We start from the raw sequence: 26,776 nt of genomic DNA on the forward strand, positions 1-26,776 counted from the left end.
GCAAAAGAAAAATTAGAATTTGGAAGCTTCCTTTTAAGACAAACTAGGCTGATAAATTAAACAATATTTGAAAGGAGTCCATCTCCCCTTCACCTCATTTAGGGCTCCAGTCAGCTTTCTGTCTTCGTGCGTCTGCAGACCTGTTCAGGTTTCTCCTTGTTTTGGTATCCCAGCAAAGGTTAAGCCATAGTTCAAGTCCATTTTGACAGGAGAGATATCTTTTAAAGTTTTGCAGCATGTAGGAGGTGCTGAAAGTCATGCAAATAAGTAGGACGACAGTCAGTCGTCAGAGTCACTTTCTTGTGTTCATGTGGTTAACTACTGAAAGCCACATAATTGGAGTCTTCAGTTGCTAGCCTGCACGGAAGCTCACATAATAGTTTTATTTCTCCTTTGTGTAGCACTTTCCACCCTCAAAACCCTTTAGAAACATTAATTAGCCTTTGAGGTTGGTAATTTGAGTACCATTGTTCTTATTTAGGCCTCACCTCCCTGAGATTCAGCTGCTGTTAAAGATTAACCTGTGTAATACCCTAATTCCTCCTCTCTAACCAAGTCTGCAACAAAGTAGCACAAAATTTATGGTAAGTTCAGGACAATTTAATAACAGACAATGGTGTTAGTTTGGATCTACCCCGGTGTAGCTGTAGAAAAAAAAAAATACTGGCCACGAGAGCTAAGCAAGCAGTGCATGGCCAGTGAGCGAAGACAGTCTGGGTGACCTGCGGCTCAAGCCTAAAGTCCAGTCCACTAGCCCACAACTTTAAAAAAAAAAAAAAAAAAAAAAAAAAATCTTCAAATTGAGCCAGACTTTTGTAGCATTCCTGGTCTAGTATGTTCCAGAGAACGGTACTGTTTTCCTCTGGAGAATGGAGGTCCAGTGAAGAGTCTAGCTCTACTGGTCAATAGTTCAATGCCAGCCATCTCTTCTTCTGCTGTCCTGCTGCTACTTCAAGTGACCACCTGACGTATAGCAGGGATGATGCTGGTACAAACTCAGGGGCTGAGAGCTGTGCTGCTTCACTGTGGGGCGGGCTTACATTTCTTCAGCAATGCATTGCCTTCGCTGGGATAATGTTAGCTGGTGATGGCTGAAAAAAATGCTGTTTCGTTAAGCCCCAAACTGAGTACTTCATTTTGAACACCTGTGGGAAAGTATGAGAGATGAAGGTCGTAGTGTGCAAAGTAGTAGGAGGTGGTGGTTTGATCCAGCAGTGTAGAAAGCCAGAATTTGGTTCTCTCATCTGCCTGGGGAAACATGAGCTCTTATCTCCTATCTTGAAGCAGAGTACCCTGCAATTTAATATTCTGTAGTCATCTTGACTTTATCTGTTGATCAACCCTATTCGCATATGTAAACAGTTCCTGGTGTAGCAATGGGAATACCAGTGTCTCATCTTCCAGGTAGGCATCTTCTCTACAAAGGCAGTGAATCTTTTCTTCTTCACTTGCAGGTTAAATAATTTAAATATTTTAAACAGAGTTCAGCAGCTTTATTGGGAATGGAGTAGAAATATGAATCTCAGCCTAATGGTTTTTGGCTCCTTTTTTATTATTTTATGTGTTTTGGTTACTTCACGTCGGAATGATACTCTAAGAAGGAGCCAAGCTGCTGACCCCCCTAGCAAAATTCAAGTTTATTTTTCTGGAACGCTGTTTTTGACTCCATAACTAGTTTGGATAACTTTTTGTTTGTAGAATAGACAATAGCAGGCAAATTGTCTCCCTTGATCTCTTTGTTTATGAGTGGCCTCCCAAGTTAACAGCAAGACTAGAACTTAGCTTAATGCTAGACTGGATGAGCATTTCAGGGGACTTGGTAACTTTATTTGTTTTTCCTCCTTTGAACTGAGTGATGTTTAGCATTAGTGAATTAGTTTTGTGGTGGCTGTTGAATTGCAAGTGGTACTTGTAAACTTACACCTTTGCTCTTGAAATATACACACATCCTGTAGCAGTCATCCCAATTTGCTAAGAAATGTTAATGTTCTTCAAAATTTCTTTAAACAGTGGAAATGGAAAACCACCATGAATTGCATCAACTCTTAGACTTGCCTTTGGTAAAGTGGAAATACAAAGTATCTCAGGAAGCTTTCCATGACGGAATCGCAAGGGGTAGTTAGACATGGAACACACGTTGTTAAAAAAATGTGGAAAAACAAATTGAATATATTATTTTCAGTGTGTTACAGAACACACTGAAAGGTAAGTTTGGCTAAGGTAAACAATTATTACAGAAGCTAAGTAGCCATGAATTTTTCTCACTAAATTTTTGGTCCAAAGGGAGTAAAGGAGGTTAGGAGGAGAAAAAGGTGAATATAAATTTTGGCAAAAGGACACGTGCTTTGGAGCTTCCTGCTCAACTTTACCATGCTTGTAGCTTTTCTTGGGATACTTAGACTTTTCAGGTACAGGATGTGTTGAGCGCTGAAGAAAGGAGCTTCAGCTGCGGGCAGGTGAGTGCAGAATAAGGAATCCAAGAGAGTCTGCAGTGGGTGCCCCCAGAGCTGGGACCTCTCACTCCCTTTGTCAGGCGGAAGACGAGGAAAGAAAGGAATTTGGTCATTGCTTGCTCACAAGGGTGAGGAGCAAAGCGCTAGAAGATTCGGTGAGTAGGTCCCTAGAAAACTAAGCCAGGGTAGAGGAAGACAGGTGATACGCTCTGGCTGTGGAGGAAAAAAACTGCCACAAGGCAGCAACCTGTTTTTGCTGGTGAGAGCCGTGAACTGGCTGCATTGGTCAGGATGCTGTAACAATATAACGTATTTTAAAGTATGATAATAAGTAACAGCCAAAAAAACCCAGTAAGGCAGCACAACTTCCTAATTTTTAAGGCACTTTTAAAAAATGTTTCAATTCTGTTACAAGTTAGAGCTAGAATGGATGCTCTGGCTTGACAGAAACATCCTCACTTAGCAGCACACTCTTTTTCTGTGAATCTGTCATTGTCACTGGCTGTAATGCAGGCTCAGTTTGATGAGGTGTGAGGTCAAAGGGGGAGATTTTGAATAGCAGCTTTGACCTTCTCGTTATAGGTACCGCAGGAGAAGCGGTGAGCCGCAGTCAAGGCTCTGATTCCCACAACGATAGGTTGCTCTGAAACTTTGCAAGCTCCAAGACGAAATGAATGAGAAAAGAGAAATGGAAGGACTGTAAAACAATTCCAAAAAATGGAAAGGTTGAACAGTTTCTTCATAGAGTGTTTTATACACTTGAAAGCACCCGGGGGGGGGGGGGGGGGGGGGGCGGAATGGATAAAGTTAGCCATAGCTTAGTCCAGCTTCACAAAATGACAGGAGGACTTAAAACTGTTAATTTTTAAGAATAAACTGCACAAGTTTGATGAAAACCTAAGAAGATCCTGGAATACAAAAGATATTTATTGCACTATAGCCTCACTTAGAGCAGTGGCAGGGCATGAATATCCTTGGGGCTGGCATCTTTAGTGCATTTCTTTTAAAAATTACAAAAATAGGAATGTCTTCCTGACCATAGTTCAGGCAGAAGAAAGCAGGAAGACATGTTAGCTGAGTGAGCGATATCAGAAATCTAAGGCCTGTAATAAAGTTTGAGATGGGCATTTTGCCAAAGGGCACTTTCATGGGAAGCATGACAAAATGTAGTAGGAACAACTCTTTGTATTTTCTTCTATGACCATGCTACATGGAACAGGAAATACTTACCGTTTTATTTAAGTTGTGCAAACATAATTGATCTTCTCTTCTTAGCAGTGATGCATTGAGATTCTTCCGATTAAAATTGTTCAGATTTCTAAAACAAGAATTATTCAACAGTGGCCTTTGTTGACAGTAAAAGTGGTATAGTTAGGGCAAGACATCACAACTGGCTTCCAAGATAATTTGACTTATAACAAATTACCTGTTTTGTTTACTTTCAGCCTTTGACATACATGGCTTCTTTAACTCTTTATTGAACCTTGGGGTCCTCCTAACACTGAAGAATGTGTTGTCATTACCCTTGAGATAGTTTGAGGTGATTCCTTTGAAAGGATATTTCTAGTTGCGCAGTAGCAGCTCTTGAACTGTGTTTCAAGTCTGGAAGCTTTCATCAGAGATGATTATAGCATTTTTCAAATCTCTACCTGTAAGCTGATGGACTCTCCTAAAAAGCTACTGTTCTTGAAATTTTTTTTCATGATGTCTGGGCTGTGGAGTTTGGTTGTTTTTTTTTTACAACTATTTTCCTTTATCATTTTATGACCACAGTCCTTTCTCACCTGCTAGCAGACTTGAAAACAGGAGTATAGTATTTTCTGTATGAGATCACAGCAGTTTGCCAGGACCTGAGGCCTAACAATTTCATTCTTAAAAAAAAAAAAAAAAAAATCTGAATTTAATTTTATATGTAGGACAGGGCCATTCTGTTTCTCACTGCTAATGCAATTCCCTCTGGTTGATCTCTGTCACCTGAGGGACACCTTGAAAGTTATCAGCTTTGTTTGCTTGCAGGGAGAGACACATTGTCAATGAGTAAAACCTGAAAATTTGATGGCAACGTTCATGTAATTCCTTTTCAATATGAACACGTATTCTGTTGTGACAATGCTCTGGGTAGTGTAACACTTGTAACACAGAAATGCTGACCCCATAGCATGTAGAATCTTGCATTAGTCATACCCCAAACCCACCCGAAATAGAAGGATACAAGATGAACTGCATCTTGTCTCACCTCATAACTGGAGGGAAATGGCACGTTTCACTTAACAGCTAATAGAAATGCCAAAGGAGGTTTGGAAAGCTGAAAGAGTGGCTTAGATAAATTGGTCTTTCAGCTGTCTGAAAAGTAGAATGAAAATGAAATTGAGGCTTCTTGAGAAGTGACTCTTGAGTATTTAATGTAATTTTAATAGTCCTTTTGATTAAAAGTGACCTACTATAAGTTTTTAAGGAACCTACTGACTGTCCATGTCTCTAACTTGGGTGGAGTTTGGTATCTATAAGAAGTGTGTGAAAAAAGTAATCTTATGTATCATACTAAGAAAATTAACTTCTCTTGGCATCAATCACACTGCTTATCCTGGTGTCAGTAGCTGCTGTTGCTCATGTGAGGACTGGATAGGTGAGCAAGGCTTATAGAAGTTGGACGTGTTTCTTAACATGCTTCGTTACCTTCAGAACATGGTAAACCCTTTTGAGTGAGAATTTATAAGCCTGCGGAAAGGGTTTACACCCACACACAAAAAAATCTCTTGAAACATAAGCATATCAATCTTTGTACCCCTTCTGTTACCACCAGCTGCAGAGCAGCTTGGATGCAGTTGTGTTGAGTGGCAAGAGATGTTCAAAATGGAGAATGTCATGGACTGTTACCACATGTTAGGCATTTATACTGTTCTAATGGTTTTTATCTCTGGGTTTGTGCATAAGATATTTTTATTTCCACCCCTGTTACAGAGCTGCTAAGTGGCAGATGAAAGGTTTTGATTACCAGCACTGGATTTGTCAGCTTCTTTCCCAGAGAGAATGTAGAATAAAATACCTGAGGAAGCTGCGTTGTTGCAGAATTAACACATGCCTGTCCCTCGACAATAGTTCAGACAGTGCCTCTCTGTATTGCCTTGTTACAGGAGATTCAAAGCTATGGGAGGAGCCTCCATCTTTTATCTGTAGTAGCTCTCCTTCCGTGATGCCTTCTTTATTCTTAAGGCTGTTCTTACTAGTCCCTATCGTCTTCCTCTTCCATCCTGTCCTGGTTTCGGCTGGGATAGAGTTAATTTTCCTCCCCATAGCGGCTGTGTTTTGGATTTAGTACCAGAAGAATGTTGATAACACTGATGTTTCTAGTTGTTGCTAAGAAATCAAGACCTTTCTCCAGTCTCCCATACTCAGCTAATGAGCAGTTGTGTGGGAGCTGGGAGGGAGCACAGCCAGGCAGCGAGCCCAAGCTGGCCAATTCCATACTATGGATGTCGTGCTCGGTTTATGAATAGAGTTGGCTGGGGACAAGATTCTGCTCTTCTGTTTTCTGTGAGTTTGAATCTTCTCTTTTCTGGGAGTTTGAATTTTTCTGGCAGGTCAGTCTTTTTCATGAATATCATGAAATCTGAGAGTTCTGGGTTCCATGATCACTGCTTGGGGACTGCCTGAAAATTGGTCATTGGGTGGTGAGAAAGTCGTATATAGTTTGTTTTGCGTATTCATTATTATCGATAATATTCATAGTAGTATTAGTATTTCCTTTGTTGTGTTATTAAACTGTCTTCACCTGAACCCACGAGTTTCCCCTTTTGTGTATTTCTCTTCCCCATCCTGCTGGGGGGAAGGGGAGGAGAGAGCGGGTAGCCGTCTGGTGCATAGTTGCCAGCTGCAGGGTTAAACCATGACACATCCCTTCCCTTAGCAGCTCAGCCTATGCCTTGCTACCTTCCTTATTTCACTCCACCCATGCGTCTTTTCAAAGCTTCACAAGGCTTTCTGTCGTAAGTACTCAGAGGAGAAGAGTCCTTGCAGCACCCTTCCTCCATTCATTTGTCCCACATGCTTCATCTTCTCTTTTCCTTGAGTGCCTTCTGCACCATACTTTTCTTCCACCCTTCTGCATTCCTTATTCTTTCTCATACTTATCTCCCTGCGTTGGATGTTGTTACCGCATGGGGAGAAGGAGCTTTGAGAAAGCCACTATGCTACTTCTCCAGGATATCAATAGGAAGAATGTAAACGATCAGAAATCTGTGCAAAAACATACCCTTGAAGACTTACGTGTTGAGGATAGTAAAAATGTAAAATGTCTCTTGAAACACAAAATGAACAAAAAGTTAAGCCTCTACATTTAGCTCCTCTTCTTCCAGTTTTGGATTAGACATCACAGTAAGCGGTCTGCATCTCAACCACAGCAGATGAAGGTTGCAACGCCTGCTCTGGGGTAAAGTTGCCTGTTATTGCAAATAGAGGAGCGGAAATTGTCTTTGTAGTTCTGTGTGAAATGTATAAACCAGCAGTGAAACACAATTATAGCAAGATCTGAATTTTTTTTTGTTGTGGTTGAAGATGGGTTACCAAATGTATTCTTTTAGATCTTCTGCTGCCTCAGTCTCTATTTTTTAATAGTGTTGTTACTTCATGGAATTTACCTTGGCTTCATTTTATAATCACCTGATGCATCCTTTGCCCCAAGACAAGTTCAGCTTTGCTTATCATTCCTGACAGATGTTTATCTGACCTGTTCGTAGAAGTGTCCCAGCGTGTTAGTTCTGCCATCTCCCTGCGCAAACTATTCTAGTGTGCATAGTCCTTACCACTGAGTGTTTTTAGTGGTATCTTACAGACATCTCTCTTTAACTTTTGCTGTCTTCCATGGATGCTAAAAATGTTCTTCTTCAGAGCAATTTTGTGTATATTTATGAAAGGCATTATGTGTGACACCCCCCCCCCCCTTTTTTTCCTCCTTTTTTCCTTCCCTCAGGTTAAAAAATGATAATTTCCAAGACCGCCTTATTTTAGACCATTCACAGATACCACTGTCTTCTTGTAGACCGATCAATTTGCTGCCTGTTTTTTGAACAGCCGTACCAAAAACTGAGCACATGATTGTGCCTGAGGTCTTGGCAGGACTGAATGAGGCAGAAGGGTTGGCAGCACACAATCCTCTGGTTTATATTTGTAATAGAGGGATGGTTCTTTATGCAGCAGCAGGACACTAAGACTCATGCTTAGTTTATGATTCACGGTAATCTCTACATCCTTTTCTGCCAACCTGTAAGCTCTCCAGATGTTCCCCACCCTGGATCTCTTTGTCTGGGTAATTCTGTTTAAATGCAGTACCTTTCAGTTCTCCGTATTGAATAGCAGCTGATTTCCAAACATTAGGCCAGAATAACCTGCTTTTTCATCAGTCGCTTCCCTAGCAGTGGCAGTGGATTGACAGGTTTGTTCTTCTAGAATGGAGCCTTTAATGAAAACAAGCTTTGTCTGTGTAATGGATAATGACAGTACCTTCCAGCCCTTTGCTCCTTGGTAATAGAAGTAGGCAACAGTCTCACTTGACACCTTTCTTGTTTGATCTGTCAGCAGAGATCAAGCATATATTTATCAGTCTAACAAGTATGTGTGTGTGTATATAAGAAAATACAGTGTGTATATTTATATACCTCATGCTAGCTTTGGCAAACATTAGGCAAGATTCTGGCGTGACAGTTTTTAGTTGAGCAGTCCCATTATCTGCTCCCTTAGTTTTCTTAATTGACGTAGATGTTATTTCAGCTCCTTCTGAAAAGCACATGCCATTGTGGACATTTGTAGGAAAGGGTCAGTCTGTAAGTAAGAGTAACAGTGAAAGGTCCAGAGAATCCCCTCTATTTACATGTGACCTTGCAAAAAGATGGGAGAGGACTTAACCTGTCTCAACACTGAGGTCATGTGCAAAATGTTAAATAGGTTATTCAATGCAAATTGTATTCCATGTATTGATTTGGTATGTACTTACTGTGTAGAAAATTTTTGCCGTTCTCTCAAATGGAGTTGCCAGTGTTATGAAGTTGTTTTATTCATAATGCCTTCTTTAGTCACTATTTATTGATTTCTGTAGTGGTGCCTTCCCTAAATTCAATAATGAATTACTTAATCTTGAACCTTGAAGGCCTTATTTATTGCTTGCTACAGTAAAGAAAAAACAAGAGGTTAACTCAGGCTACTGAATACGACTGCCATCCAACCTTCCTTTGAAGAGAACTAAGGTGTAAAAATAAGTGTATATTGTTTTTTCTCAATTTTATGTAATATTAATACCTCCTAATTTGTATGTTTTAAAATTTTTGAGATGTTTTCAAACTAAACATAGTTGCATTCCTCCTGTGCCAAATGACCTTGAAATCAAATTACAAACTTTATTGCGTAGATTTACAATTATATAATTGTTTTGTGAAACATAATTATTTGTGTAACTTGTTTCCCATGGTTGAACATTCTGTTGTTCTATGGAATTGCATTTTAAAATCCTGATTTAGTTTTTATTGTTCCAAAAACAGTATCCTGAACATGTATTGCGATGGGGGAAACTATTGCTTTTAGTGTAGGTGTTTGTCTGCCACTTTCTTAGTTCACAGGCTATCTTATGATCCGTCTTTCATTAATACCAAATAGTACCCTATTCACAAGCACTCCTGCTGAAATTACTTTCATGGTTTATCCCACCCCTCCTTTTTTGTGGAAAGTCCCGTTCTTTGTCAGAAAACGTTTAAAAGGGCGTATCAGGTAAAATAGCTTCTGTCGTTCATCAACGTTGTGACGTCTCTTTCAGAAAACGCGTTTCCAGGTGGTGGACTGTGACTGCCCTGAAGAGGACAGACTGTATCCACAGCACTGTGAGGAGTTACTGCTGTTGTGCCATGGTATTGCTGCATAGACAGGCAGATTATGGTTACGTGTGATTTGTGTCTGTGCATTGCACAAGGGTGGATGCTAAAATACCCTGTTTACAGCTGGTTAAACAGAGGCATACAGAAGTGAAATAATTTGTTGAAAGTATTTGGTTCCGGTCCAGTGCCTACTGACAAAGCTGCCTGGGTGTGGATCAAGCCTGTGGTGGGACAGTGTCCGGATCTGACTGATGACAAATGATGCCTCTTCAGCGACACTGAGAAAGATCACACCCAACGGGTGTTCCTGGTGGCTGGGATACAGGATGGTCTGCTGCTTTTGGTTTCCACGTTTTCTAGACAGTCGGTTGTGGGTCATTTCTGGATTTTAATTTGCCAAGATAAATTTTCTCAAAATTGCAAGAAAATAAATTAAGCTTGTAAGTGTTGAATGTGGCAATGTTAATTCTCTGAAGTTGATGAAAACTTCGGGATGTTCATTCAGATCTATGCGAGAGGCTGCCCAAGTGCAGAAAGCAGCAGTCACCAAAGAAGCATAAAGTAACATGCGAAGGAGTTGCAACAAAAATTAAGGACATTCTGTTTAAGGGATGCTAGGTCAGGAGAAGGAGGGGGGGGGGGAAAGTATTCGTAATGCTGTCCCTTTAAATAATCTAGAAAAGGCAATACTCTTGTGCAGTCAAGAGTGATTTTGCTGGAGGAGCGGAAGGCTCTCTGTGGATGGTTCCCATTTCTCATTAATGTGTGGAAGACAGAGCTTAAGTCCCCTTTGATGAGGAGGGGGGATAAGGACCTTATCTTAAGCAGTCAGAAAGGCAGTGCTGACAACACGAAAACATTTGCGTATACTGCGAAGCTGGCATGTAGAAACAGTTACATTATGGCTACAGAGGGTATTTATGGAGACTGTAAATATGTTGGTTTAATTAGGGGCACAGTGCTCACTGCTGGCACATTCTCCTGCACGTCTGCTTTCAGAGCACAACTACTAACCTTTTTTTTTTTTTTTTTTTTTTTTTTTAAAAAACAAGGGAAGTTTGGGGAAGAAAATGAAGTTGGGTGGTTCAGCTGGGTGTTTCGTGTGAGTGGTGGAAGTACAGTCCTAGTCGACGAAGTCTGCAGGGCTGCTCACATGTGTGTGTCCAGAATCAGAGCCAGAGTTGACAAAGAAAAAATAATGAATTGTTGCATAGATCAAAATTATAACAGTAAGAGGTGTTACCTCAACTTGGCATGCACGCTTTTAATAAAGCAGGGCAAATTGAGAAGAATGAGTTTTCAGGGAATTGGGTTGTCATACTCTTTCGTTCCCCCCCTCCCATTTATTTTTTCGAAATTGTTATTTACCCTGAAAACTAAGGACCTGACAGTAGCCACGCAGTTACATAAGGCAGGGTGAACTATTTAACCTACTGAACAAGACTCTATCTGTTTGCTGGGGCATTTGCCAAATTTGCTTTCACAAGGGCTGTTTGTAAAATAGCTCCTCTCTGTGTTGTCTCTTTCTGCTTTCTCGGACCCCTAGAGTTAGCTACCTTTGCCGTTAGTGATCAAGTCTAATTAAAATCTAGTCTGTCTAATAAAAATACATGGGCAGAAACACTGTATACACATTCCTGTAAGAATACGGAGAGAGAGGTTTGTCTGATACTGAGTGGGAGACGGTCACAGAGTGTTTTGTGGTTATTTTCTCAGGTGATCATCTCGCTGACGGTTTTCAAGGCTGGTTTTGGTGGTGGGGTGGTTGCAGTAGCAGAGCCCTCGCGGGGCAGCTGGCTGTGTGCCATGGTCTGAGTTGAGATCGCATGTGTTGATGGCCAGCAGCTGCAAACGCAGAACACGGAGGAAAGGAGATGCATGGAGTAATTCCAGTTATTTGTACCTCCGTATGTCTTTTCTGAGCTGTCCAGGCAGATTCACAAAAACTTGGACAAAGCCAAGAAGTACAGTAGGTCAGAATTCTTGTTTCCAGAGAAATGTTTGGAGACACAAAGGGTTTGAGTAACTCCCTTGAGAAAATATAGAAAGCTCCCTAAGGAGCTCCATCTTCTGAAGTAGTCTCGTGTGTTTGGGCTTTGTGACATTCTCTTCTGAGCATTTCACCATGCTCTTCCCAGTTTTGCCTGTGGAGCTGCTGCTCTGCTCTTCACCAATACGGATGAGAGAGTTCAAAGCAGTATGCCAGATGTGAACTCAGTAGCTGTCGTGGTGGGAGGTGTAGTCTCAGGGTTGAGTGGGTTTTGGTTTAGTTTCACTCTTCCTGGGAATAGCAGTGCGTTGTGTGTTTCATGTTCACCACGTAAGTTACTTCTCTAAGTGTGTAGCTGTGGAAACAACCCTTGGGAACAGGTCCCAAGACTAGGACAGCGTATAGTATAAACAGCTCTAAAAAGGAAATATTTCACTTGAGGCAGTACGAAGTGCAAAATATCTCTGGAGGGAGATTTGTTTTCCTCTTTGGAGACTTTTACTTCCCCTTTCCCTGGTGTGGAGGCCGTCAAAATTTATGGCTTGCAGTATACCTGGAATTAGAGAGAGGGGAGACGTGGTTGGAGAGGCACAGGCTCAAGTTAGCCTTGCGTGCCAGCCTGTAAAATTGCAGTGGTTCTCTAACTTCTTCTATTTTACAGGACTGCTAACCAAAACAGTTTTGTTACTTTCAAGCCTGTTGAAAATAAAGATTACAAGCAAGCACATTTATAGCTATCACGAAACTGATTTTCAAGATATTAAAGCAAGCAGGTCATTCATTTTTCATTCTGGCCAGCTAATGTTTTTCTTTTTTTTTTCAGAAAACTGAAAAATGTCTTTTTGTCCTCTAACAGTGAGACTTGAAGTGATAGAAGGGGATGGTATAAAAGACAAGCATTTGCCAGTGCTAGAGAAGCCAAGGACGTGCAAAGAAAACAGATTAATTTAGTAGCAAAGAGGCAAAGGCCATGAAGAACAGTTTTTACAGCAGATATCTTGCATAGCCAGCAAAGGGACTGGAGAGAGAGTGATCTACAGAGACAGCCTCACATTTTAGTACCTAAACAAAAGTAGCAGCATTTTGAATCTTTGCAGGCACCTCAAGGCCTCGTCGAGGGGGCAGCTGCAGAAGAGTGGTGAGAATCTGTTCGATCCATGCCTGCTGAAACGTGCAGCGTGGTGGTGGTAGAAGTTGGGAATTAGATCTGAAGGGTACCGAAGGAGTGAGCAAATGAAACTGTTAATATAGAAGTCTAAGAAGAGAGTGCATGTAATTAATAGTGTCTGATCCAAGCTGACAGCTGGGATGCAATTTAGTTATTGTTTAAAAAGCATAAAGGTAATGTCAAATCAATGCTCTCACCTTGTTTAAGATGAAATTTTGGCATTTTACAGTTCTAGCGAGCTACCTGTGATTTGAAGACGGGCCTCTGTTTCAGTATATACATTTGCCATGCATTTTTGCAGGAAGCTAGAACTGGGTACTTGTCAAGGGCAGGGAAACACAACGAGGAGATGAAATCAGTTACGAATACAAGTATAGCTGGTCTGGATTTGGTCTAGTGTCATCATGCAGTTTGGAAAAAGTTAGCTACAAACAGCTGGTGGATTGATTTTTCAGGGCTTTTTTTCTTCTCTATTTGAAGTATTGCTTCAAATCAGAAATGAATCTGGTTTTGGCATTGCAGTTTCATCAAGGCTTGCAGCTTGTTTTCAGAAGTGCAGAGTGTCGTAAGGTCTCTGACATCCAAGGAATTCTGCTACATCTGCCTTTACAATTCAGCAGTCGTAGGAGCCCTCACAGAATTTTGGTGGATGAGGAGCATACCTGGGTGTGAGGATTTGCATGCATTTGTGAGGAATGATGAATAATGAAACCAGCTCCAGGTAATTTCCCTGTCATTGCTGCAGCCCCAACTCTTTCATAGTGCTGACCAGTTGCCACCCTCTTGTCTTCTGTCCTCGTGTGAGCTGATGAACTGTCAAAGAGCAGCCTCTTGGTATGCTTGGACAGTAAATGATTTGGCCTTTTGCCAAATTCAAAAAGAGCTGCGTATCCTCAAAGGACCTGGTTAGTTGTGTAGAAACTGCAGTTTCTGCGTGGTGAGACATGAAAGCTGCAGTTTCTACAGGAACTGCAAGTCCTGTCTATGAAAAATGAAGGTATCCTGTATTATTTGGTAACTCTTCCTGTCACTGCTTGTACCCCTTTCTGTGGGATCAGGACTCCATCTAGTAAAGCATGCAAAAATACGCCAAAGTTTAAACGTGAGTACTGTTGCCAGGCATGTGCTTAAATACTTTTTTCTCCTAACCCCTCAGTTTCTCTAAAGTTCACACTTGTTTTAGACAAAATCTCGTGTAATTAAAACCCCATTCTGCATCCATTGGTATGCACTTATTCACAGAGTGCACATAACCTTGACTTAAGAGACAAAAAATATTATCGAGGCGCAGTTTGTGTTAGAACTGGATCTGAAACAAGAAAAACGTTTAAAGAAATGGTGTATGCACTGATAAGCTCAAGCTGTTGTAACTAAACTCTGTTAGAGCTATCACCTGAAAAAACCCCAAAGGTACTAGGGGGAGTCTGAGCAGAAAAAAAAATGAAGCTTTCAGTCAAGACATTTTGTTGCTGTCGTGATTAGAGCAGACTTGTTTCCAAGAAGCCAGGGCAGCTTTCCCTTCTGAAGACAGTTGAGCAGAGGAATTTGTGCCATGGACACTCCCATAGCAGTGGCAGCACCTGCCCAAACAAGCAGGTCTTGGCTGCAAAAACCCAGGCATTTAGAAACTCTTGCAGGTGTTTGTACAGCTTAAATTTTACTTTGCTCAGATTTTCCTTACCACAATCAATTCATTTAGTTGGAGGGCCTACCAGCAAACTGAGTCATAACACTTACACAAAGACATTTGCAAAGATGGGGTGCTTGGTCATTTGTTCGCTGGGTTTTGCATGCGTAACTCATATTCGCTGGAGGGGAGAGGAGACAAGACGCAGCACGCTCGCTTCCCGCAGCAAAGCCTGTGCATGTTGCAGGCAGGCAGCTTGCAGCGCGCTTGCTCCCCGGGCTAGCCAGCAACAACAAGGCAGCGTTGAAAGCACTCAGCAGCAAACTAGCTGCAGTGATTTGACTTCAATAGATTTTTCCCAGTCGTAGGCTCTTGACTGCCATTTGGTTTAGATTGTAATTGGGCGTTGTTATCACTCATAGGAATACTGCAGTGTCGCTAAGAGTCACCAGGGTCTCTGGATTTGAAGGTCCGGTTTACTAGATGTTGGTGTTTCTCTTATACTTTTGCTACTGCCTTTCTCTTTGAGGGGTTTGTGCAATTGGTTGGGTTTTTTTAATGGTTTTGCTGGTGGTTCTTTATTCCAGATATTTTATCTGTCTTCAGGATGAGGTCTGGCTCAACATTTCTTACCTTGATGATGGCAGAATATAGTCTGCTTTGCTCTTTCTCTTACCACACATGTGTCCCAGCTGTCAACATTTTGTTTGTTGCTTCTGGTCTTATGTTTTGTTATTTAGTTGTGCTTGATATTTTGTTTATCCCCTGGGTTTTTGTTTTGTTGGTTTTGGTCTTTTTCTGTTCAGTGTACACACCTGTTTAGAAGATGATTGGGAAGGCTTAGTTGTATGAAGTAGGAGTCACGATGAAGCCTCAAGTTTCTGCAGCGAGATGGTAAAAGATGGCCTTTATATTGTCCTTAAATCATCTGAGCTTAATGTGGAGCATGCTTGTTCTAGCTGGCCTCCAGGGTGACAAAGGCACGTCTTGCATTTACAGTTGTAAGTGACCTCCTTCCAATTGCTTAGTTTTATGGTTCTGCTGAGGCAGGTGGAGGGCTGAACCCCCTCTGCAGCACCACAGATCAGGCATACTCACTTAATTTGCTCGTTTTATCTAGTTCATCGGGGTGTCCCTATGACTTATGGCCAGCTCTTGTGCCACTGGTTAGCCTCCATAAGCACTTTGGGTAGTGCTGTTAGCAAGGGGGCTGGGTTTTGAATGGACCTCCAAACAAAAATAGTTACTGGTTGCTGAGGGCTCTGTTTCATTTTGTGTATGTTTGGAAGACAAGTTATAAAAACACAAAGTGATGTTGCCAGCATTTTTAATGCCATAAGTTGATTAACTGTGACTGCAATACTCCTTAATAGTAAAATACAATGCTGAGTGGATAGGGTAAGAAGGTGCGTGAGGGAGCACAATGCTGTATGGGCTCTGCTGGAATGAAGTGTATGTGCTGCTTGGTACGCACTGCGTCACTGAAAAACTGCAGGTGGCTCTTGGAGTGCAAGTCTGCTCTGCACTCGTGCTTCACTTGTTTCTGCATTGCCCATTCTGTGCGTCCTTAAAGTCAAGTCCACAGCCTGGTGCAGGGAAAGGCTGGAGTCGCAAGTGGAACCTGGGAAGAAGCTCATTGTAGTTGCCACTTCAGGAATAAAATGGTCTAAGCAGCTGAATTGTGAGTATGTAGTCTGACTGCTCAGGGAGAAAATGTTACATGAGAGAATCATTTGTAAGGCTTTGCTGGAGCACTCTTAATTCTCTGATGAATAGTTGTGGATGATGATTGCACATGATTTGCTTGGAGCAGCGGTGGCAGCTTTTTTTGCAGATTCCACAGGTCTGAGTTTTCTGTGATTACTGAAGGACGGCTATTTGAGGTTCAAACGCTTTCTCTGTAAGCAGCACGTAACAATGCCCTAATTATTTTTTCTCCACAGACGTTCTTGGTGTTAGGTTTGTTCATCGTTCAGTCACTAGCCGTTTATTCGGAAAAGACCCTGACTCGGTCTGTGATGGGATAATTGCCATACTGCATAGAAACACCACCAGGCAAAGCAAAATTTTGCGGCGGTGTTCTGCGCCAGCCTGAAAGCGCGACAGAGGTAGCGGGAGTCAGCCCTGGGGATCGCACAAGCCTGATCTGATCTCACTAGGAGGCTGCCATGGCCCTGGGGGAGAGGGTTCTAGTCCCCGCTGTCCTCTCCTGGGGAAAATCTCCCTGCCTTCTGCTTTGAACAAAGGAAAGGATAAACGTTTTACAGCTGTTTGACAGATGCTCAAAATTCAGATTTGATGCCCTTTAAGAATCACTGAAAGCTGTATTAACCACTTTTCTGCTGTCTGGGCGGTGTGCCAGGGCAAAACTTGCCTTCTGTCCCAAGTGCTGGTTATGTGGCAGGAGACCACTTGCATCTTTTTAGCAGAAGAGCTGAGCTTTGCCAGAACTGGCTGGAGCCCGGCCCAAGAGCAGGAACTGTTGATGGCATGATTGAAGCCTTTAATTTAACTCCTTACCAGCAGTTGTGCTGATTAGTATCGGAGCTGTCAGGTGTTGCTGTCGCACCATTACCCTTCAAAGCAAAACTTACTGAGTCCCGCTTCCATTTGCTGCACCACCAACGGGTCCTTACTATTAAGTACTCCATCTACGGCATAAGAGCTTCTAGTACATTCTTACTTCAAATTTAAATTGAAAATGAACAATATTTCTATCAATAGTTGCGTGGATACAGATTTCTGTCATGAATGTGTAGAAGGCAATAATTACTTCTTACTATTATCGAACAAGGATGCTGTGCATCTGTTTTGTAAATACACTGAATTGTGCCACATTCTATAACGGCCTTCAATAATAATTTTTCCCTCTGATGGGGACAACCTTGCATGTCGTCTTTGGGCCTAAAAGATACGATACATCAGAGTTGATTTGAAATTCAGTTTGATGATAATCATCATGTGATGGACAGCGATGAAGACTTAAATAAATAAGGATCTGGCCCAAAGCATCCATCAGATATAGGCTTCAATTTCAAAGGTAAAAGAGAGAACGGCTAATTTAGAAGTCTCTGTATCAAAGGCAGTTTTTACAGCAGGGAGGATGTATAAATACACACCAGCAATTTGTGGGCTAATCCTTTTCTGCATTAATATGGTTAATTTGTTTTCAGTTCTCTTGTTCAAGAAGTTAATTTCTCCCTCACTTTCTAGGAGACTTTGAAGTTAGCATCCAGCTATCCACCCCTGCCTCTCTTCCCTCACCCCCTCACATTCCTGGAGTGCGTTTATGCAGGTTGAGAGCAAGCAGTTGAGAGCCTAGCTCTAGGGAATGAATTCATAGTATCCATCTTATTTTTCAGGTGTTCAGTTTCGCATACCTACATAGTAAACAAAACCAGATTGATTTCAAGTTAAAGGTTGATTCTGCTTTTTAAACGGTTATAAAAGTCACATTTAAAGCAAAAAGTACGTAAAAACTTTTCCCAGTATGACCGGTTGCTTTCCTGCTTCCAGTGTGTCTTCTTAAAAAGAGTCCTGAAAGCAACTGTTTCTTCTGAGTTTATTATAATAACAAATGTTAGCAAAGAGTAAGTTCTCCATATGCTGGCACAAGTTTGTCTGATAGAAGGGTTTTTCAAAACCTTTTCTCATCTGTATTCCTGCTGTTTCCACAGTCAGAGTGGCTGAAATGGGGCTCAGACCTCATCAGCCCTTCCTGCTGAAGTGATGAAATACACAGCGTATCCCGTGTTGTTACGGCTTGCCAGCTGGGGGCTTCTCATGAGATAATAAGCATTGGAGTCACTAAGGGGAAATTAAACTGGATTAAAAACATTAAACTGAAAGTGCAAAACAGCAGAAAAGGCCTACCAAGTCTAAACCACTGAGAATGGATGGATTGAAAGCTAGGGTTGCAAGGTTTTCTGCCGATGAAGACCTGAGCTCAGGATTTTTGAGGTTGCAGCCACTGATGTTTTTAACCTCTGAAAGAGGAAGAAAGAGATACAGTTTCACTGTCAATTGGAAAGCAAGAGTCTGTTTTGCCCAAATATTCAAAGTTTTGACCTAATTCTTTTTGCATGAAAGGGTGCGACAGGAGGCTGTTTGAATTTCTTCATGGAAAGATGAAAATACCAGTAAATGTGCATGTAGACATAGCCTCGTGGTAAGACTGCTTGTTGAGGATGTGGGATAATGTGGCTCAAGTCCTGGCTCAGCTGAACTCTCTGTTACATGGCTCTGTTGCCTCTTTTTGCTGTTTTCTACTGGATTCTTTCACTTCTCTAAAAATTAAAAAGAAAAATCCATTTCCTGAGCAGTAGCACTAAAACTTTCAGTAGTTCTGTGCTGGGTGTGAGAAAGTCTTAAATCTGGTAGATTAATTAAAGATTTTCATCCTGTTCTGAAAAGTTCGATTTCACGCTTGAAAGAAAACACAGAGAAGGTGTATGCACCCCTATACATACAGACTTTTTGAAACTGGAAGCTTGTATATAGGTGCAGATTTTTCCCAGTGACGCATGAAGCCAAGAGGAGGTCATAAGCTCTGAAGAGCACGGCCTGGTTGCAGCAACAGGCAGCCCAAAGGGCAGCAGCTGTAGAAACAAGGGTAGTGCCAGATTTCTCATGAACTGGTGCTTTTCTTCCACTGCCCATGATGCTATCAGGTTCTGAATTTTTATTTTGCCCACCACAGCTAGAAGACCGAAAGAAACAGACAGATCATTTTCAGATGTATTTGGTTTTTGGTTTGAGTCTCTGGAATGTGAGGTGTGTCCAGTAAATGAGGTGGGGAGAACTGTCTCATTTTACTGCTGTAGCCAACCTGTGCGTTACAGTGACTGTAATGATGGAAGTTTCTGACACAAAATGCATTGCAGTTTATCAGCTTGACATAAATTTAAAAAAAAAAAGTGAGGGAAAGTTTTAAGCTAAAATATCCTTTGTTTTCCACTAGATAACTTTTCTAACTTTTTTTATCTGTCTTCTTTTTAACAAAGTAAAACAAACCACTGCTTTCCCAGAATGAAAATAATACAGAGTGGGGTTTGTTTTGGTTTTTTTTTTTTCTCCCTGAAATGAGGGACTTCATTGCTGGTACCCCATGCATCTGTGGTAATACAAAAAAAACTTATTTGTGGATTTCTTAATGAGTAGTGCTTTCTTCTGATTTGTCTGTTCCTGAATTTCACCAGGGTTTTTAAGGCCTTAGTAACTCGAAGTCAACTGTAGTTTGTGTTTTCTGCTGTAAAACTTCTGAATAATTCATTGGTAGCTTTTTGTTTGGCACAGCATGAAGTGAAAACAACGTAGAGTTTTTAAATGTTAGCTAGAACTATAAATGGTGATGTGAAAGGAAGTGTACTTGTAAAAATTCATCAGTATTACAGTAACGACCCATTTCACAAGAATCCCTGAGCCTTGAGCATATTGATTCATTCAGCACAAAAGCTTCTATTCATTTGCAGTATAAATCATCTGAAATTTCATGTGCTGGAGGGATGAATAGTGGCTTGGAGGTGCACAAATACAGTGTCAATACAAATACAACATACAGTGGACCTGTTGTTAGCCTGTGTTTCCACGGTAAATCTGTTTGAAAGGATTTATGGCATGGCTGTAGATGTTTTCTGGAGTCATTGGTCTTAGCGTGGGCTTCCCCTTCTCTTTCCTTGACTGTTTTCAAAAAGAAAATATAGCTTTTATTGATCTTGAAAGTATTGAAGAGAAACTGAGAAAACTGCAAATAAGTTTAACATAAATGTAGTGCAGCTTTGTGTACCTGAAAAAGAAAAATCGGTAAGACCTGAGAAGTGTTTCACAGAGGGAAATGGAGAACATCACTGACCCCAAGGAACAGGTACTCTGAATTTGAAGAGCACATAAAAACAGATCAGGACCGTCACTATTCAGAAAGAAGATTGTCGTATTCAGCCATGTCTTTTGGGGCGAGGAGCTGCTTATGATAGTTCTTATCAGTGATGCTGTGAGTGTTTCACTTCAAAACCACTCTACATTCCTGGCCCCGTGGTTACAGGAGAGCAAGGTGGGGGTTATGTGGTTCACAGAGATGCTGACTGCCTAATTATTTGAGGATATTGGTTCAGGTGGTGACAGAGGCCAAGGAAACCGCATGCAGCCGTAGTCCTCCTTGCCGGAAGGCCAGCCACTGGGCGAGGGGGTCTGTGCTTGGCTGACCAGGCTGTTCTGACTCCAAAGTATGTTGTAACCAACAATTCTTTGTTTATTCATTTATTTTCTCCCCTCCCTGTGTTGTTTTCCCACATGCCAAAACTGTCTCCCTCGGGGAAGCAGCAGCCCTTCCCTGGGCCCATCGTCGGCTCCTGCACCAGAAGGGCCCCGTGCTCTGGGCAGTGCACAGCTGGGCTTTGCCTCCCTCCTCCCTCGCCTGTGTCACTCCCCAAGCCCTCTCGAGCTTCACATTTAACCATTCTTGCTGCGTTTGGGGTTTTTTGTCCATCCCTCTGAAACATCACAGCTCTTCCCAATGCCGTGAACATCTTCACTGTCTTCAGGTCCTCCCTGGAAACCCACGTCTGTCACTGTATTTTCTATCGTTATTTTGCCCCTCAAAACTTCTTTTTGGCCTTACCTGAACAATAAAAGTTGATGCTGACAGACCTTAGGGGTTTTAGTCAAAAATGGCAGTTCTTACCAGTCGTATTTAATACCAGCAGGAGCTCTAGTATAGATGCAGTTATGCCAGCACAAGAGCGCTTTACTATTTTACCGTTTGGGTAATGGGTGTAAAATACATCAATCAAAGACCTGCTGTGTCCCAATGGCATAGATACGCCTTCATATTAATATGTTTTTAGCACAGAGACAGCTACCGTAGATCTGGGCTTGCTTCATCTTGTTTGGAAAATTGATCAGAAGGTATTTGATTTCCCTGCTGCAGAACTCTGTGTTCCCATATCGACTTTCCTTTCTCTGAAGATTTTGCTATTGTTTTTTTGTCTTTGTGCCGTAATTTCACTGGATTCAGCCTCCGTTTGTTGCAAGTGGATTTATGAGTTAGCACTGCCTCGCTTCTGATTGTTGTAGGGCTTCACAAAAGCTGCAGTTTCTTTGAAACTGCTAATGAATTATGCTTTTCAAAATCATCGTGGAATGTTTTTCGGCCCCTGTGGCTTCCAGCCTTAGTGTTGAATGCAATGTATTTGAGATGGACCGAAAAAACCTTCTGTTTTTATTGTTGGCAGAGAGGAGAGTGTCAAATGCTTCCCCCCGTGACGTGTTACGTTCGATGGATTCCAGCATTTGTGTCAAGCTGAGAGGCGTGATTTTTTTCTTCCCTTCCTAATGCTAAAAGCAGGCATGTGAGTGCTGTAGCAGCGTGTTCTCTCTGAAGCTGAATTTCATCAGTGGTTAAGCTAAGTGTTTACCTATGTCTGCACTGCTGTACGAGGCACTGAGACACTTGGGCTGTTACTTCATGCGTAGAAATATTTACAGTTTGAAATCGCATTTTTTTAAGCATTCCTCCTGCATAGCTCATTTCCTTGATCCAGAGTTTTGCTGCTGCTGGAGGATGTTATCATTTAGCATGTGTCAGCTCTGGCTCTAACGTGCAAGGGTAATGGAGCAGAAAGCCTTCACTCGTCGCTGAAACGGCGAAGAGAAGGGTACAGAGGTTGCAGTTTGAGACTCAAAATGGGACTTTTACTAATCTGTACCACTGGAAACTCACTGAGCTGTTTTAATTCACTCAAATACTTGCTGAGGTGGTTGCCACAGGGCTAGGTCATTTTTATTTCTCTCTTCTGACCTGTTCACCCATAGCTAGTGACTTGTAGGCACTTCCCATTACACACCTGCGTAGCTGTGCTGTCTCTGCACAGGGGCTCCCCTTCACCTTCTCCAGAACCTCTGCAGAGGCAGAAATACGGTGTGTGCTGAAGGACTCCGGGCAGAATAATTGCTTTCAAAGTAAAACAAACTCTGAGACCTGCGGTGCACTGTCTGTCTGTCAGATGTAGCTTTGTTAAATCATTTCAGAAGGTAGACTAGAACATGCAGTGCACGTTGCAGAGCAAACAGGGAAAATGCTTGGGGAAAGAGACTGGCACAATTTTCTCACAGAACTTTCCTGCTCTGAGTGCCTTATTTACACCTGCTGAAATGGTTTCATAAAATTATTTACAAATTTATGAGCATTTTAGCCATCTTCTTTTCTCCTGGTTATGTCACTGATTTTTCCCACCACTCACCTGGGTCTCACTTTGCACAGCTGCTGTCTGCACAGTGAGATTAATCCTGTTTTGGGATCTGCAGAGGAGTGTTTAAATTCATAATTCAAATGGATACAGCTCCTGTAGCAGAAACTGTGAGGAGGTTCATGAATTTCTATTTGGAAGGGATTCATTCAATGAATATAATTTCCTAAACTGGTGACGTGAAGCAGAGATGAAGCTTAATGTTTAGGTAATTAAAATATGTGCATTCCCCCTAGAACATGTCAGCCCCACCCTGGGTGCCCAGGTTTCCTTTCGGATGCTCTTCTCTGCCATCCTTGTGTATTTCAGGAGCAGAACAGCAACGCCTCCAGGTAGGCAATGTCCCTTACCTGTTATGTTGCGTACAGAAAAACTGGACTGAAGTTATCACAGGAGGAGAACTCCCTCATGAGTTCAAAACCTGCAGTTCCAGTCAGGAAATGGGTTTCCAGCTTCTTCACTGTGTATTTTGTGCTTTGTGCTTTCTTCCCATATGTGTTTTTCAGGCTTATCTCATAAAGGATTGTAAAACTGTTTGCAAGATTTTCCTTATAAGGAAGGTAGTATATAAAACCAAAATCACCATATTTAGACGTCTGCAATAATTTGAAAATAAAATGCGTCCAAGTGATCACAGAAATCACACAGTGTACAAAGTAAGCAGCAAAGCTACCTGTGAAGGAAGGTTCTTTCTTGAGCCCTGAGGCGAACAACTTAAGGCTGGAAGCATAAGCCACAAATCCTGCTTGTTAAGCTTATAACTCGCATTTTCTTTCAAAAGGAGAGGTTTGTAAAAAGCGCCTTGGCGACTTGCCCTTCTGCCCCAGCGCCCCCGAGCCTCGCCGGCACGGCTGCGCAGTGGCTGTCTGCAGTGCCGGGGTGCCGAGGGGCTGGTGGTGGTGGCGGGTGGTACCCGGGCAGCGCGACGCCTGCCTGCGGAGCATCCCTTCTGCGGGATGCGGGGCCCTGTCTGGCAGCCAGCCTCTTGGCGGCCTCGGCTTTGGGTGGAGGAGGAGGAGGGAGGGAAGTAGGGCTGGTAAGAGTATGGCCTTAAAGCTGGGAGAACAAAATGTTTTTGCAAGTCGAGATTATTTTTCATTGGCTGTAGGTGGCTTGGTGGAGGAATCCCTAGTTTAAAACCAGGGGGCTTTACAGAATATTAGCATTACTAATTTTTAACAGCTCTCTCTGGCTTTATTGTCAGTATTTGAGATTCTGTGCTGCGCTAACCTTGGACCTCGAGGGGAGCTGGACAAGCTGGTGCTAAGCCACCATTTTCCCTTCTTCTTATGTGTTCCCTGGGGGTTGGATACAATTTATGAATATCCCAATTTCTCCAGGATCTACAGATCTTAGTTGCTGTGATTAAACAGTGTATGGGATGTGTGTAATACGCACCAACAGTGTCTGGCTACAGGATGGGTGACTCAGGCAGGGCCACTTAGATCCAGGGGCCGTGCAAGTAGATCAAACACTTTTGGGAAACACTGGATTTAACCATGTAGCTTAAGGAGTCTGCCCTCGATCAGGTACTTTCTTAGATCATTGGGTTTCTTGCAGCAACGCTGCATAGTGTGTAGGTGGCGTGAATGTCTGGTACACCTCAGACGAGCTTTATGGGCCCACGTTGGAGGGTGGTTATCTGGGGCAGCCGATGGCTAGGACAGAAGATACCTCCGACGCCTGCTTTGTCGAGACCAGAGTCCTGGAAATGCAGGCTAGGGATGTCTGTTGCTGCAGTGGCTTTTTTCATAAAGCCAAGCTCTCCTCTGTTTGATTTCGAAGATCTGGTTCAGCAGGGTGAAAAATGTACTTTGATGAAACTAATCTTTGAAAATATTTTTTGAGAAGATGTTATAGCGTGCCTGAGAGTATGCCAGTGGCACAACATTTACTCAACCTTCTAGCATTAGCCCTTGGTAGAAAAAAAGTCCCTGATCCTGCTGGATTAAAGTCAACACAACCTGTGGATTTTAATGTGAAGTTTAATGGATTTTTAACCTAAATAAATAGAATTGCTGGAGGCTGAGAAAAGTTCTGTGATCTGTGTTATATATCTATGCCAGAAGTTCAGTCGAGAGTAGTATTCTCCTAAGTATTTAGTAGTATTTTTCTAACTATTTTCCTTTGGTTTCTTGTCTAATAGCCATAGGAAAAATATAATTCTGCTGGAAAGGTAGGTTTATTAAGCACAACAGTACAGGACTATCAGGTGTTTTGCATTCCAGCATTGCAAAGCAGAGCTTTAGAAGATGGAGAGGAGAGTTGTGCTTGCTTCTGTCCTCCATAGTCATCCTGATCCTATAAAACGGCTCCTGTTCTAACAGGGTGGTCTTGACAGTAAATGAGAAAAAAGAAAGCAAATACAGTCAGCTTTTTTAGGATTTTGTTACATGGGATGCAGCTGGCTATTCAGCTGAATAGTTTTAGGCTGAAAGTAGTAGCTTTCCATCTAATTGCAATCTCAGGCTACAAGTTCACGTGCAACTGCCCAAGCAAAAGCCTTATATAAAGCCTTGGGAACGCCCGTAGCATCTTGTAAATGATAGTTTGCAGAAAATAGCATATATTTAAAAAAAACACATGCAGCAAGTAGCTTTTTAAGGCAACAGATGAATTGTCAGAAAGTTGGGATCTAAAGGTGCATTGGGGATGCAGTGGGTTCTCCTGGCTGGCTGTTTTAAACTTTAAGATGGGATAGCTGATACAGTGCTCTCTTTTTCACCCATGTGGCAGTGTGTGGACAAATGGGGCGTTCATGAAGGGGCAGAGTTCAGAGCATGGGGCTGGTCGTTCCCTCCCTCCTTGCGGATGGCGAGGCGGGGGTGGGAGAGTGCCTGAGGAGGATTCACAGCCGCATGCCTGCAGACTTCACCAGATGCAAAACTTACTCAGATTCCATTCTGACAGAGCTAATGGAGGAAGAGAGGGATGCCGGGTGCCAAACAGCTAATTTCACTTTCCTGATCTGTGAACATCTGTGGAATTTCCCTGGGCTCGGTCTAGCTTCTGCTTGACTAGAGGAGTCCTGTTGGAGCTGTCAGTAAGCAAACATGGTCACCTTCTCATGCCGACTTCCACTCAGGGACTTCAGTTCCCTTTCCGTGCTGTAAAATCAGCAGAAACAGATCTGCAGACTACGCGTAGTCAGGCAAAATCCCCAAGATGGGCAACGACCCTGTGTCAGCCCTGCTTGCTAGCGGGCACACGGCTGCCATGGCCAGCAGCACAAGCCAGCTCGGTCATGTGGCAGCAGAGTAGGCTCCTCTCTCCTCTAGATCCTGCAGACTTTCTGGGCACTGCTTCGTGGCAGTCAGAGGTAGTTTCCTGTTTAGTATTAAAAGGCTGTATTTCCAGAAAATTATGTCTGGTTTTCTTTTTATGTATTAAATCTTCAGAATGTTTTGTCACCCTTTCTGTAAACAAAGGGCATAGGAAGTACAATTTCACGGAGATAAGAGATTTGCAAGTAGGCTGAGGAATGTGTGAACAAAAAGACCTCCAGTATTGGGAAATAAATCCGCATCCGTTTGTGTTTTCTTGGAGCGTTTATACTACTGTGGTCGCTTACTCAGCTATGGTGGCCTTTCGGTTGCAGTATTCACTTTGCAGCAACTTCACGAGGGGCGGGACTGTCTGAGAATAAACTAGCCATAAGTAGGTTCCCCCATGGTTTCACATGCAGATCTACCAGCAAAGTGTAGTTCTCAGTACTGACAACTGTAATTTCTTCCTCTATTCTAATTGGAGTTTTCCCACTGACTTCAGCTAGACTCGGTGTTAACAGTATGTGCCTTTTAGGCAGCTGGCTTGCAATCTTAAATTAGATACCACCAGTGGGACTCACCTCATCTAACTTGAGGCAGCTGAAACCCGTTGGGCGAGTTGTTCGGGAGAGTTCCTGACTCTCTCCATCGACTGCAAAGGGAGCCTGGATGACCGGGTCCTGGAGTAGATGGTTATGTCCTAGATGTTTGAAGGAAGGTGATTTGAATTCTGACTGTTGACAGATTTCTGTGCGAGAAACAGACCTTGCTGAAATGTAGCTGAATATCTCGGTATTCTTAGCTCAGAGAATGCTCTTTTAATGCCAGATTTTCCCTGTGTATTCTTCCTGAAGGTAAACTTTGGGAAATTGCACGTGAACTTATCTAACAGATTGTGTGATTATGTAGTGAAAATAACACATTACTCTCTTGTTTTGATTCACTTCTGTCTGGCAATTTGACTTTCTCCTATATTCTCTAGTGATAAGGATGGACTTAGCTGTTTTATTGGAGTATTTCAGAATTTATCCTGAAAGTGGTTCCTTCTGGAGAGGTTAATGTTTCCCACTTGAATGGTTTTGAGGTAGTCCTCAGTTCTGTTACTCTGTTTCTTCTTCCCTTTTTCTCACCTTCAGATTTCTCCTTTCTAGTGTTTGGATATTTCATTA

At 42.3% G+C, this 26,776-nt stretch overlaps 1 protein-coding gene across 8 annotated transcripts in view; it reads left to right on the top strand.

The window, feature by feature from the left end:
• SASH1 (SAM and SH3 domain containing 1) overlaps positions 1-26,776 on the top strand; it is a 567,447-nt gene that overhangs the window by 473,431 nt on the left and 67,240 nt on the right. The window lies entirely within an intron of this gene.

Source organism: Opisthocomus hoazin, chromosome 2 (genome assembly GCF_030867145.1).
Source record: "Opisthocomus hoazin isolate bOpiHoa1 chromosome 2, bOpiHoa1.hap1, whole genome shotgun sequence".
In the NCBI taxonomy this organism is placed as follows: Eukaryota; Metazoa; Chordata; class Aves; order Opisthocomiformes; family Opisthocomidae; genus Opisthocomus; species Opisthocomus hoazin.